The sequence below is a fragment of the Miscanthus floridulus genome, chromosome 6 (genome assembly GCF_019320115.1).
Source record: "Miscanthus floridulus cultivar M001 chromosome 6, ASM1932011v1, whole genome shotgun sequence".
In the NCBI taxonomy this organism is placed as follows: domain Eukaryota; kingdom Viridiplantae; phylum Streptophyta; class Magnoliopsida; order Poales; family Poaceae; genus Miscanthus; species Miscanthus floridulus.
The window spans coordinates 67694382-67707646 of NC_089585.1; the positions used below are offsets into that span (position 1 = coordinate 67694382).

At 39.9% G+C, this 13265-nt stretch overlaps 1 non-coding gene across 1 annotated transcript; it reads left to right on the top strand.

The window, feature by feature from the left end:
• Window positions 1–12028: 12028 nt before the first annotated feature.
• Window positions 12029–12135, top strand: LOC136462149 (small nucleolar RNA R71). Its single transcript, XR_010760667.1, has one exon. It is a non-coding gene; the product is annotated as a small nucleolar RNA R71 (small nucleolar RNA).
• Window positions 12136–13265: the final 1130 nt, after the last annotated feature.

Genomic DNA, 13265 nt, shown 5'->3' on the forward strand with positions numbered 1-13265 from the left:
GGAGAATTGGCTACTTATGTAGACGTTCTACCATGGGTTGACCAGAAGTACCCGTGAGACCATGGATGCTACTGCTAGAGGTGCATTCTTGTCACTAACACTTCCAACTGCGACCAATCTTGTGGAGAAGATGGCTTCCAACCAAGGCAGGAATGAAGAACATGTTCAGACCAGCAAGAGAGGTGGAGGTATGCATCAACTCAAGGAGGTAGACATGTTATCTGCCAAGATGGACCTATAGATGAAGAAGCTCGAAGACCAAGCTAATGAAAAGCAAGAAGTCATGCACATTCATGATTCACGCATGATGTGTGAAGTATGTGGTAACATTGGGCATTCAGGGAACAGCTATCCTAAAACCTAAGAGGATGTGAACTTTGTCAACAACTACTACTATTGTCATCAACAGAATCAAGGATAGAACCAACAACAAAGGCCAAACTACCAAGGTAACCCTCAAGGTAATAATTATAACAACTTCAATCAACCACCCTTGAGAGAATTAATTGCTGGCCAATCTAGACTTATGGAAGGATTATCTAAGAAGGTAGCTATTAATGATAAAATATTAGAAAACATAAATAATAGAATGGATAACTTTGCTTCTACCATTAAGAACCAGCATAGCTTTAATAAAATGATAGAATCACAAATAGCTCAGCTAACGGCTGTTGTTCCTCCGTCCAACAAAGGTAAGATTCTAGGGCAGCCGAAAGATTTAGAAACTACACGGAGCCATCGATAGGAAGGTGGATCGATTACACCTTGCCTGACAAGAAAGGTGATCTAGGGAGACATGTCATCCCTATTGTCATTGGACCTCATATCTTCTAGGAAGCTATCTATGACTTCGGAGCAAGTGTCAACATCATGCCTAAGGTAATTTATGAGAAAATCCTAGGAGATCCTTTGTTGTACATAAATATGCATTTGTAGCTTTGAAATTAGTCACTCTACTACCCCAAGGGAGTTCTTGATGATGCCATTGTCCAAGTAGGACAATCATATGTTCTCGTAGACTTTATGGTTTTGGAAACAGGTGAAGATGAAAGGGCACCCATCATCATGGGCTGACCTTTCTTAAGCACTGCAAAAGCCATAATCTACATGGACAGTGCCAAGATCTATTTCACAATCAAGGATAAAAAGGAGCAATTCTCTTTCAAGAACCGCATCTTGCAATCTCCTAGTCATCCACAAAAGGCATACCAGCCCGAAGAGACAACAGTAACAAAAAAGAAGAACAATCAAAGGAGGAAGAACAAGACTAGTCAGCCACAAGAAGAAATGGTCCACATGATCAACACATTGTGATCTAAGTATGACCACCTCCTTGCTTCACCATTCCTTACTAAGAAGGATGATCCTAGCATACCGACAATCGAGTGGACCATTGGAAACAGAATCTTCCACAAGACCTTCTGCGACATTGGATCGGGTGTCAATATAATGTCCAAGGTAACATATGATTATTTATTTGGTAACGAACCTTTGTTCCCTACATATATGTAGTTGTAGATGGTGGCCCAATCAATCTAATTTCCTGAGGGAATAGCAAGGGACGTTATGGTAAGAATACAAGATCACTATGCCCCTATCGATTTCATGGTCCTAGACATGGGAGAAGAAGAAGACGATACACCCATCATCCTTGGAAGATTGTTCCTCAACACCACCAATGCGATCATCTACGTCGGATCTGGACAAGTCCACTTTGAATTCCCTAGAGAAAAGATACGCTGTTATTTTAATAGTTATACTACTTATGAATAGCTGAAGAAGAGCCACTCCAGGAGGAGACGTCGATCATCCCAACGTCAAAGGAACCAACCCCGATGGAATGAATGGGAAGATGAAGAACCCGAAGCGCCTGTGAAAGATGAACCTACTCCACCTAAGACAAGTTCATAGTCCAGGCAGGTGTGGAAAGAAAAGGTGACATCATCATCGGAATCACCATCACAAGAAGTGCAGTCATCTAAGTCTCCACTGCTGAGACCAGATGATGCATCCAAGGAATGAAGGACTTCTCCTCAGCCAAGTTCTGTCTGGAGGACTTAAAAATCCAAACCCTCACTGTGAGGTAACAATGGTAATTATCCATATTTACTTTCTAGCATTGCATAAATTATTTGTCTCTTTAGCATATTTACTTTTCTGCATTTGCATTGCATTAGTAAAAGAGAATAAAATTTTCATTATTGCATTATAAAAATCCTAAGCCCCATGTGAATAATTCTATGGTGTAAAAGCCCGCGGGAATATTCACCGTGGTGTCATAAAAATTAAAAATACCATATTTACATATTTTCTTTCTACATTATATAAATAAGAAAATCCAAAAATATATTAGATAGACATCCTGCTAGAAATTTTTTCTAAACCCACAAGGACAATTAATCTCTGAATGGCTGACCGCTAACCCCTTATCCTAATCTATGCCACGAGTTTTGGTGTTCTTGTTGGAGTATTTTGCAGGATGACACATAAGATGAAGAGCAAGTTTACCCGACTGTCTTCATCTCACTCCACCCAAAGTACATCTTCCTAAATCAATTTCCAGATAGGTGAAGGACAACCACTAGCAAACACGATCTGAGAAAGATCACTCAACATTCAACAATTGACCATGGCAATATCCAGCTTGGGGCAGGAGCATCCCCCGTGTATCTAGCTAAGTATTTCTTTCCTTTATTTTTACTATTTTTGAGTTTGCTTTATATTAGCTAAAGAAATAAAAAGATGCATAACAAACTAAAACAAAATAAAAATTTGTCCTAGCCATATATATATATATAAGGTGTGATCTAAAAACTTAAAAACAAAATAAAAAGTGCGTGTCTAGTTTTTTGTTTTTAAGACCTCAATAAATAAAAGACTCTGAGATAATCTCTTGCAATGGAAATAATGAATAGTTGCTTTGTTGTAATTCCTTTCAAGTACCTAGTTTTCAGCCTTGAATTCTCCTAAGTTTTGGATACGACTGTCTTCATATAAGAATGTACTCTAAACTTGCAACTCATGGGTAGCATATGCTTGATCTAAATCTAGGTAATTGACAGATATGATATAACAAGGTCGAAGTTGTTGTTTATCTTGTTCCTACTGATACTAGAGTTCTGAAGATTTATCTTTTGAAAAACATAAAAATTCTACATGATGAGTTCCTTGTATGATAAAGCTTGAATTCCTATGAGAGCCATATATGATATTTAGATTAGGAAAACTTTCACTCATGTGTGCCGCTTGTTTTGCATTGAGTTCAGTCAAGCTTTGTTGACCCTTATGAGAGGTTTGTCATGCCCTTAAAATCAAGATCACATACACACCACCCACATATGCACTACTCCTACACTAGGGGTAGGAGCAACAACAAGCCATTCCATCTAGATCCACCTAAAAATGTTTTACTCTTACACTAGGAGTGCACACCAAAAATATGCCCTATAGGATATCCACCAAATAAATGCTCCAAAGTTTTTGTTGCTATTGCTCAAAGTCTTGTTGCAGAAAAGAAGCATGGGTTATGCAAAAGTTATTCATAAAAAAGAGAAAAGTGTTGAAAAAATGGGCAAGTGTTCGAGATATTTAGAACAATGGGTACTCAAATGCCCACCTAAAAAAGGAGAAAGTGATGAATAAGATAGCCCATGTTTTCTTGCAAAATTGTTTCCAAGTTCTAAAAGAGAGATAAGTTTTCAAGGAGCATAGTAGAATTAGGTTATCCACCGTACATCCACACACAAGCACATCTTGATTTGATTGTATGACACAACTCTCTTTGGATCCGAGGTTTGACTTTACAATACATGCATTGCAAGTATGCTCTTTCATGCTTTTTCCACTCCTTTGAGCTCCACATAAGCCTTAGTTGTAGGAAGAGAAAGGCATAACATTATTATTGCCTTGGTGAGGATCCACAAATACCACATATATTGAGAGACTTGAGAGTGTCATACAATGGAAGCTCTGAGTTTTATTTTGAAAACCTATAAAAACTCTAGAATAATGGTTGAGCAAAGAACTTGAGATATAGTGCTTGACTTGATTGTTCTATCTTTCAATTACTCAAGACCCAAGTTAAGGCTAAGAAGCCCCATAGTAAAAGGTAATATGGGTAAGTTTGAAAGTCAGATCAGTTTATTCTAATCCGGAGGAGAATACTTGTTTGAACACATGTGTACTTTTGAGGAGTTGCTTCAATGTTTTCAAAATCCTTAAACTCCAGATTTAGTTACTAAGTTTAGTTTTGCTAAGGGACAAGCAAAAGGTAAGCTTGGGGGAGTTGTTGATGGTAGTTAACAACCAATATAAACTATCAATTAAACATACATAAGGGCATAAATATAATCACCAACAAAGGTCTAGGAGTTTAAACTAATAAATTCCATAAGTTTTGGTGAATCTGGGTTTCTAGCTAGGTTCCCACCAAATCATCAAAGGAAAATACAGAGTTCCACCATGGTACCTATGTGGGAAGACTCTAGAAGGCTCTAGAAGCCACATCACCAAAGCGGAGGGCCGCCCGGCCCCTATGGGCCACCCTATCAGCCTTGTCACTATGTTGGTTTCCCACCACCTTTGAGGATGCATCTAGGCCATTGCTTAAGTTAGTTTCATCCAAGGGCTCATGTTGAACCCTCAAGGCTATATAATCCAACCCCCGCCTCTCCCCCCAGGCATAACCCTAGTCATCAAGTCATTTGAGAAGATAGAAACCCTAACGATCCTTAGAGCTCCAGCAAATTCTAGGGCATAGCTAGTTAGGATAGGTCTAGAGGGAGGCAAGCAGGCTTCGCTTGGATTCCTGATCGTGTCAAGAGTGTGGTTCGGTATAATCTTTGTACCCTCTCTCTCTTTTATATCTCTATTATTTTATTTGCATGCTACAATTGTTATGACAATATTAGTATTCATCTTATTCATGTTCTTTGTTATAATGTTCATTATCTACTTTGATTATATGCTTAGTATAGTTGGATTATCATCATGTTCATGCATAAGTTCGTATAGCGCTCACTCTAAGGTACCATGGGTGGGTGGTCGACATTGTGTAAGCGTGGTGCTTATACATTGTTTACCTATGAATACACCCTATATTCTGGGTCATGTGGTAGATCGCGGACGTGACACTCCCGTTGAGTCCTTTGTAGTCCACTCCTTGATATAGGTAGCAGATAGGATATGATTACAAAGGAAGATAAGCTCTGTTCTTACTCTTCCCTAGTAATATCCATTATGTGTAGATATGAAGATGATCTTAGCCATGATTACTAGGTGTAATTGCACTAATCAATGTATGCTTTGACTTGTAATTAAGAATGAGTTAGGAATTATTCCTCTAATATTCTACCTGACCATGCTATTGCCATAGAAAGGAGTACTCTGAGTGATTTATCATTGATCAATACTTATTATATATATATATATATATATATATCTTATCCTATGACTTACCCCTGTTATGAGTAGAATATTGGTTATGGTTTATTTCTCCATCAATAGTATAAGTTATCAATACATGTCCATGCTAGACCTTCCCTGTGGTAAAAATACAAATAATGATATCTGGAATACTCTCGGGTAAAGTGCTATAATGGCATATTATCTGTGCGCTTGTAGATCCTTTTTGATTCATATCTATATATTCTTTCTAGTCACATAAGATGATAAAGAACTACTTAGTATCATTCTAGTAGTGATGGTAGGCAGCACCAACAAGCATCTCTGGCACTATCACTAGGGATGACAACCTAGTAAAGTAATGTTATGAGATGTAGGTAATTAATAGGTGGCTATTAAAATAATTGATGAGTTAATAAATACCAACAGTGGGAATGTGCTCTGGATAGTGCAGAGTGAAAATGAGTGGGAAAGGAGGTGATGGAAGTGAAAGTGGAGATATGGAGGTGATGGTGGTTGCATGGGTCCCATGTGTCTCCTGTATTTTTTCTATATACATATGTTTATACAATGCAAAAAATACTTGATACTATGAAATATAACAAGATGAATGAATGGTATTTTTAGATTTTTACGCCTCCACGGTGAATATTTCTTATGGGGTTTTTATGCTCTATAAAAATTATTTACATGGGGCTTGAATTTTAGTATGCCATGATCAGAATTGTTTATTTCATTTTTCTAATAAAAGTTTTAAGAAGTAAATATGCTAAAGTAAAAATATAATGCGAAAAGTAAATATGGATAACTACCGAGTTACCTCTCGGCGAGGGTTCAAAATTTTGAGTCCGCCAAACCAGACTTCTTCGTTTGGGTTCATTCTTTAGGTGTATCCTTTGGTCCCAGAGATGGAGACCTTGATACTTGTTTCTCATGCCATTTCAAATTGGAGCATTGTTCTGGTCTTGGCTTGAAAGCAAACAGCTCTTCCTTTTCGTTAATATGGAATTTGATCTCTCTGGCTCTGACATCTATGTGCGCATTTGTAGTGCTCAGGAAGGGTCTCCCAAGAATGAGTGGTGTCTTCATGTCCTCCTGCATGTCAAGTACCACAAAAATCTATAGGAACAAAGAAATTTTGTATTTTTACCAGAATATTCTCAGCGATTCCTGTAGGGTAGCGGACCGATTGGTTAGCTAGTTGCAAACACATCGATGTTGGTGTGAGTGCTGAATGGTTGACCTTGTCAAAGACCTTCTTGGGCATGACACTGACACTTGCTCTAAGATCTCATAACACATTCTCAAAGTTCTGGCTCCCGATCAAACAATTGATAGTGGGGCATCCTGGATCCTTCTTCTTGATAGGTGAAGTGTTTAGGATGGCCACACTACACTCCTCCGTTAACTTGATTACCTTAGTGGAGGGTAGTGGTCTTTTGTTGTTGAGGATGTCTCTGAGATACTTCGTGTAGGTAGGTACCTGTATGGCATCTAGCAACAGAATATTGATATATAACTTTTGAATTACCTCTACAAACTTTCCAAACTACTCATACATTTTGGCTTTTCTATTTCTACATGGAAATGGTAGGAGGGTCGTGTCATGAAAATCTTGTTGTAATTCTTGCTCTTGTGGCCATACTGCTTTGTCGTTCTCCTTCTCCTCTTCCTGCACTACCACTGGTGTCTTACCTGTCCATGTCGGATATGGCTGATCACGAGTAGACTTGCCACCTGTTGAGGTTATGGCATTGACCTTCTCAAGGTTAGTGACAAAAGGCAGAGCAGCGGCCAATTGGGCTAATTGAGATTCTATCTTTTTATTATAGCTAAGTTGGTCTTGTATGGTAGAAGAAAAACTATCCATTTTAGTATTTATATTTTCTAGGACCTTATCATTAAAAGCAAGCTTTTTAGAAATATTCTCGTTAATCCTGGCTTGTTCTAAAATCAAGTCTCTCAAGGATGGTTACTTAGGATTAGAAGAATAATTACCTAGGTACTTACCTTGGTAATTTAACCATTGTTGTTGTTGTCCCCATCCTTGTCTCTATTGTTGTGGAGCCAAGTTATTGATGATGATGTTTGCATCTTCTTGATATTTAGGAAATTCAACCCCCAAATATTCCCCACATAAATTTTGAGCATTGAATGCATCTTGAATGGCCTGATGATTTTCTTGTAATTGTATCATTGTTCGAGCCAATTCAACAGTACGTCCATCTTGGTTGACAGTGCACACACCTCTTCTGGTACTTGTTTGATCTTATTGCATGATTAAATGTTGCATGATGACTATGGCAGAACTGCCTAATTTAATGCCTCACAGGAGTGCTTGTCTTCCATTAGACACTAAACACTCAAGGGAGAATACTAAATTACTCAGTTTTGTCGGGCACACCCCAGAGGAGAACCCAAAAATCCACATTTTTGCCATCAAGATCACAAATGAGAGAATAAAGCTTACACCATTCGTAACCATTTCTTACCTCACTTTTAATGCAACATCAGAGTATAATATTTATTAACATAACAGTGGAATGAAATGATGTTATCAGAGTTATAAATAATTTAATTGAACAGCGGAATAGAAACATGCGAACAGAGTTACAGCGGAAATAAACATCTATTAATGTCATGATGAAGTATTGATATATAGACTACGACAACAGATTATGAAACTTTCGTTTATAAAAGTATTTGGTGAGAGTTGCAAATAACAACTACGATCGCAGCGTAAAGGAAATCCTCTCTGAGCCCACCAGGAATAATCCACACACAAAGGTTAGCTCAAGCCTCCACCTGTTACCTGCAATAGGGGGAATAAAACCCTGAGTACTCAATTGTACTCAGCAAGACTCACCCGACAGGAGAAAAGAAAAGACTCCAAGGATATGCAAGGCTATCTGGCTTGTGGGTTTTATTGCATTTGCAGGAAGCATTACTAAACGTGCGTCCTTATATTCGATTTTTATTAATAGCCACATTGGTTCATTAACTAACCATTCTATGTAAGCACCTGTGCTACTTTCAAGCAGGTGGTAAGCAATCAGATTCCCTTCTTCCATATTTCATCTTTCAGTTCTTACTATGATGCTAAACCATAGACAAGCCGTACCGGATCTCCCGGCGATTCGCGAATCAATGCCCCGAGCTGGGTACCCCGAAAACACATGCTCCGCTTGTACCCCTGGCACAAGCAGGACCAACCCATCACTCTCCTGTCCCGGGTGTCTAGGTCCCCGTCCAAACTGGGACTCCAAGCCCCTGCCCCTGAGTCTCGGACTCAGTGCGGTGCAAGGACCTCCCCCACTAAAAAGAAACCCTAACAGTCGGTCTGGAAAGAGCCGGATCCACGACAAGAGAGCAACAAGTATTTCAAGCACCCATACACAAGTATGTGCTCGGGATAATAAGTCCGTGACTTGCCTAGAATCTTATGCAACGATCAGTCCTTAACCAACCAGACAGGGAATGCAGTGTAACCAAGCTATGCCCCGCATCCACGGCGACACAACCTCTTACACCCACCAATACCCAAACCATATCCCTGTCCGATCATCATTTTTCCTTTCCACCATTTATATTTTCCAAGTGATAATAATCCAGTAATATATTTCCTATATCTCGCGAGTGACAGGCAATCACTCGACTTCTACCGAAGTCCTATAGCATAGCAATCTACACGATCCTATCATACTAGTAAGACTCATAGGATAAAGATATATATGCAAGTGGGTTTCATTCAACTCCTTAAAACTTAATGCACAAATATAATTTAAACTGCAGAAAAGTAGGGGTTATGCATCAGGGCTTGCCTAGGTAAGATATATTAAAAAGTTAGTATCAGCATCTTCAGATCATCCACATCATCTGAATAGAAAGCCCATTGCATCATCTCCTAGAGAGAATACCATTACACCATCTTCGGATTCCCAATCATCCTTTGATCGATCCGTTGATCCATCATCGTACCTATATGATATGCATGTGATGCAATGCAAAGATGTAATTAATCAACTGCAATCGTGACTCGTAAAATATGGCGTACGCCTCTTGAGTTAACAGGCTAATTCTAACGACAACCACACTTAGGCTACATATATATGTTGTCGGATAAGGCGTTATTTCCTCACAATTATTTTAGTTATATAAACCAAGGTGTTTCTTTATTTTATTCTATCGACTTAATCCTCATTCGAAATAGAGCATCATTAGCTACCTAGCAAATTGATCATTCTGGAGCTACAAAAATATTATAGTGAGTACCTAATTTTGCTAGGAACCTACTGTACAAATTTCAGGTTCAACTATATTACCAATTTATCATAAAAATTCCTACAAGTTTATATTTTACAATATTAAGTACCTTAAATTAATTATATAGCTTCCAAGAATATTATCACTCTATGTGAACAAAATATACTAACAGGTAGATCATGATTTTAGGAAACTAACAAAACTAGTTTGATATTTTTACGATTTTTCTATGATTTCCTATGAATTTTACCGGTTTATTTCCGAGACTAAATTAACACGTACTTTTAGAAAATTAAAAGGGCAACGGCCACCAAACCGGCCCGGTCCATCGGTGAAACCCAGTCATGAGTGAAGATGTTAGTATTGGTGTATTTTCATTTTATTTCTAGAATACTTTTTCTAAAGGAAAATGGCCATAAATCGCGCATGATGTCGGAGTGACACCATCAAGCTAACAAGCTAAAGCTAACAAGCGAGCACGGCCAGCTGCTTGCTCTGCTGGATTGAGCGAGCATGGCAACGCGGCTCCGGCCGGCTCAGTGCCAAAATAATCCATCCATCTATGATTAGAGCAGTCGGAGCTCACCATGAGATGGTTGATGAAGTTGGGTGGCGCAACGAAAGCTTGGGAGGTTCCTGTCCATGTGCACGGCAATCACAGTGTCCATGGCGGCGGTGGCAGCGACGATCCCGACCAGCGGAGCCACCACCAGAAAAACATGGCGGAGCTCGGTGGCCAGCGGTGGGGAAGACAGCTCGCAAGAACAGGAGCCGCTTGCAACTGCAATGGTTTGGCTGCTGTGCTGAAAACTCGTTGCTGCTGGTGCTCAAAAACGTGAGCCACGACTGCTGTGCTTCCATTAAAAAAATGGACAAGACTACTCGGCTATCACAAGCAAGAGAAAGCGAACAAGCAGCACGGACAGTAGCAGCAGTTGCTACTCGGCCTCTGCGTTGCATCGTGCAGGAAACTCCACGTGAACCACTATGCTAGCAGTAGCTACTCGGCCTCTGCGTTGCATCGTGCAGGAAACTCCACGTGAACCACTATGCTAACATGTCTTGGCAGGTACAGAGGCAAGGCAAAGAGATACGGCAACAGCAAGGACGCTGGCTCAGGCGGTTGCCCGGCAGTGTGTGTGTGTGTGTGTATATATATATATATATAGTGCTCTATAATAAATCCCTGAACCTAATCAGCTTGCTACTTCAGACATCGTTGAACCCGACATTGTTACAGGCGTGAGGCATCATGTGTGTGTGTGTGTATATATATGTGTGTGTGTGTGTGTGTGTGTGTGTGTGTGTGTGTGTGTGTGTGTGTGTGTGTGTGTGTGTGTGTGTGCGCGTGCGCGCGCCGAAAAGTGCTGGCCGCTGAGACAATGCTAGAACGTGCAGTCGAGGGTCAGCTCGTGTACGTTTACCTACAGTAATAAACCAAGGCAGAGAGAGAGGGAAAAGCAAAGACCGAGGACAGAGCGAACAGCGGTTCGGCACGGCAGACAAGACCGATGCAGCAGAAATAGAAAAGGAGAAAGAAAACAACGTGAGTGACCCGGCCAACTTCCTAAACATGACGGTAGGACGGTCCGGCCCAACGTGGCTGGCAGAGCGTGCCGGTTGGCACGGAGAAGTCCGTGGCCATAGAGACAGGCAAGGCAGACAGCGGCATTCATTGCAGTAGAGATGACGCGATGAAACGGGTAGTCGAATGGTGGTGCTTAGCGGGGCGTGGGCACGATAAGGCCAGTGACGCAGGCAAAATGACGCGCCAGGGTGTAGAACCACGACGGGAACGAGACAGTGAATAATTGCCCTACAACGAGTACGCTGTACGCCAGAAAAAATAAACGAAACTACTGCGCTCTCTTTCTCGTCGGTTCGTGCTTAACAAAATAAACCCATGAGTATATATATATAGTTCTATTTATTATTGGATTTTATTTTATTTGTAAAACGTTGATTTTCATGCTTAATCAATTAAACAAGCCGTTCACTGGCACCGTCGTTCGTCATTCCTAAATATTTCTACGCACTGCATAATTTAACTTGGGTGTTGATTCGAGTCCACAAAAATCTGGGTCACCGGATTCACTTATCGCATCAAGTATGTATTAAATCAAAAATCTGAGAAACCCGTTTTTGGAAATTTTACTGAGGTCTAAATCGCGGTGCTAAATAAGCTCATAACACCAGGGGTGTTACAATGACCAGCCTTAATTAGAGGCTATCTTTTCTATAAGAGTTTTAGCTTTTCCAAGAGTGAGTGACATAAATGATCCTCTAGCAGTGGCAATGAGTTGTTCATGGGCTTTCTGAGTTAATCCGTGGTAGAAACTTTGCATGAGCAACCAATCTTCCATTCCATGATGAGGGCAATCCGAAACATATTCTTGAAAACATTCCCATGCTTCTAGAATGGTCTCTCCTTTCTGCTGTTGGAAGTTTGAAATCTTTCCTCTTAAGGCATTGGTCTTGCCTATAGGGAAAACTTTTCTAGGAAGGCTTTTGAACACTTTGCCCATGTATTGATGTGATCTTTGTTGGTGTAGAACCATTCTTCGCTCTTCCCACAAGTAAGAATGGGAACAAACAAAGTAGTATGATGTCTTGAGCAACGTCCTTGATGACGACCGTGCTACTTATCTCTAGGAAATTCTAAAGATGAGCACTAGCATCTTCATGTGCCTTTCCGCTGAATGGGGTAGCTTGCACCATGTTGATGAAGCTTGGCTTGAGCTCAAACACAAGGTTGTCGGTTTTGAGTGTTGGTCCAGTGCGAATGTTCTCAGTGCTTGGAGTAGAGAACTCACGCAGAGTCTTGTCAGCCATAGCTTCAGAAACTAGTGTTGAGCTTCCTATTTATTCGGTTGATTCTGATTGATGGAAATTATTGGTAAATCACAACCAATCCTGCAATACCCTATATAAGATATGAACAAAGATAAAACAAGGGTAAGCCTGCTAAAGCAGATGTGTTATAATTTCATCAATAAGTATTTATTTGGTCAATTCTCTTAGCCATGTGGCCCTCCCTGGCAACGGTGCTAGAAATGCTTGTTGACATTTCTTAGCATCACTCTTAACTAAGTTGTCATACCTAGCATGATGCCAGAAATGCGTTGTTGGTAATTATGAGAACACTTGTAAACTATATATAAGGTATCCGCAAGCGCACAGATAATATACCATTATAGCATTTCACTTGGGAGTATGCCAGGTATCGTTATTTATATTTTATCCACAGGGAGGAGCTATGAGGTTGTGTTGGCATAGAGATATTGACAAATATGTATACTTATGATAAAACCACTCTCATGCTATGGCAGGGGTAAGTCAAGTGATAAATAAATGATAAGTGTAAGGTAATAATGGTATTTCAGAGATAGAAATAGATACTCATAAAATGTAGTAAGGCTAAGCAAGAGATTCGTTAAGAGAAGAAGATTTCTAAGTCATTACTTATCTACTAAGTCTTTTGTACACCCAAGTATATACACTTTCATCTATAGTATAACTAACTTTGGATCTATGCATAAGGAACATTACTAAGGAAGACTAAGAACAGAGCTTGTCTTCCTTCGCAATCACGTTCTACA